We start from the raw sequence: 2,500 nt of genomic DNA on the forward strand, positions 1-2,500 counted from the left end.
ATGTGCAATAAAACGCACATGTACACGAATGAGTGTAGGCATGTGTGTGCGTGAGTGAATGGGAAGAGGTGAGTTTATGTATCTTTAAAAGTATATAAATGGCGGTGTGGGGGGTGGGGTGCTGACAAGTTCCTGGCTTTGGGTAAAAGAAAATACTGAAGTACTGGGGTCGGTGTAATCCGGCTTATCCCCACCCACGAAACTGCTGGCCTTGTGCCAAAATTCGAAATCAATATATGTAACAGCTACTATTCGTTCTCTGCCTCCTCCGTTTGTTTACTCACCCGCCTATGCATACACACACACACACACACACACACATATATATATATATATATATAACTTAGATAAAACTTTGATATGTTTCGACCAAAGATTGGTCCAGGCCAAGTTTAACTTAATAGCACCACCTGATAGGATTATCTAAATCCTTTTAAAGCCAAGTTTTGCGGTATCATGGTCCACTCAAGTAGTGAGTTCTTGTTGAGTGAGTTGTATCCAGGTATGGGTGGCGTATCTGATATTCCTTGAAGAAATTTGTCCAGACTCCGTTTAAAGGTGATGGGATCCTTTTCCTCTTTGATCAGTTTTGGGACAATATTAAACAGGGCAGGGCCTGTTGAGGAAAAGAAATTGTGGCCCGGTGAATGACATTACATATTTTTCATTATTGGCGTAAACTTGACTTACAGCTGTTTCCGGTAACCATAATAGGTTCGTTATTGATTGGTCATCAGCGTTCTGCTTGTTAATAACCAGAGATGACTCGAACGAAAGTAACATCAATTTTCTGGGTCGTTCCATTTTACTCAACCAGTCAATAGGCCGATTGAGTAGACGGATATAGATAGATAGAAGGGTAGAGAGACGGATAGATAGATAGATAGATAGATAGATAGATAGAGAAATATAGGTAAATATAGGTATAAACTTACTGTTAATAAACGTCTCGTGTGTGTAACGCACCTTTACTAATAAATGGATGAAAAAATACCTTGTAAATAAACGACAGGTGAGAATCGTATACATAGAAGATACAGGTGTATTTGTTTTGCAAGATTCCTGATGTGAAATCGCGTGTTGAAACATATATTGTTATTATTTCGGGACGGTCATTTTTTTTCTTGCCAAATAAATACACGCACTATATATTCCATTCTTCACTTCAGATCTATTATTGTTTCTATTTTATGTTCTTTTTTTTTGGTCTCTGGAAATCGTTCGTCACACATCCTGTCGCCTCCTCAGCGTCTCTCCATCCCACGCGTCTGCTTCTGTTCTGTTTAGGTCCATTCTGTTTTTATTACAACTGGACATAAAAAAACAACATTAATACAGACACACACACACACACACGTGTGTGTGTGTGTATGTGTGTGTGTGTGTGTGTGTCTGTATTTCGCCGAGGCCAGGATGAAGTCCATTGTCAAAATGGGGAAAAGTAGGTGTTATTAGCCAAAACTGTGAAATTACAACAAATTGACTAGACCTTAGCAAACCTTTATAAGTAGAGATAATAGTACACTGGTTTTTTTTTTTTTTTGTTTTTTTTCCGTGAGACAATGTTCAATTGGATTACCTGTTTAGTTTATGATTACCTGTTTAGTTTATTCACTTTGTGTTAGGCATTTATGGATTTATTTTATGCTCCAGGAATCGACCAGAACTTTTGTCGGATTCAGAATAATTTCTGTGTCCCATCTCGGTGAGTACAAAAAATCTCTTTAGTTATGTTATGTTATAATATTTATATGAATTTCGAACGCTGCATTTGTGTCATGTTGAGTAATAATTTTACTTGATATTTTCTGTTAAGATAAATGTTAAAATTTGTATAAATAGCTAAAAGATGTACGAATTAATTTTTCAGGTAGCCAAATTTTTGTATTGAACAACTAACTGTAAATCTTGTCTAATGGTTACTCAACATGCTTGTATAAAGCAGTTTTGTGTGAATTTAAAGCAAACCAGCTTTTCGTTTGATTATTAAATGTTTTAACTATAATCATTGATGTAGTCTGCCAGCCTTTTTGCGTTATGAACTTTTAGTTTAAATGCTTGTTTTGACATTAGATTTATTTATGTTTTGGTTCAAAGTTCGAAAACCGAATTCCTACTAAAAATCTAGATTTTATGAAATCCAAATTTTCGCAATCCATGTATTTTGAAAACCAAATTTGTGAGGTCAGTTTTTGTGTGAGGCCAATTTCGCTGAAATCAAAATTTGTGAATCCAGAGTTACGGATCCAAGTTTGTGAAATCAAGTTGAATCCGAAATTCTGAACTGTGTATATATATATATATATATATATATATATATATATATATATATATATATATATATATATATGTTACCTTTTGTAAATATTTTGACTGCACGTCTGATTATTTTCAGTATATGTTTGGTTTGTATGTGGGCTTTTTATAATTACACTAAATCGTTCATAATATTCTACAAAAGACTTCGTGGCGTGTTGTTCTTTTGAGTTCACCCTATCCG

This window comes from Octopus bimaculoides, chromosome 30, assembly GCF_001194135.2.
Source record: "Octopus bimaculoides isolate UCB-OBI-ISO-001 chromosome 30, ASM119413v2, whole genome shotgun sequence".
NCBI classification, from domain to species: Eukaryota; Metazoa; Mollusca; class Cephalopoda; order Octopoda; family Octopodidae; genus Octopus; species Octopus bimaculoides.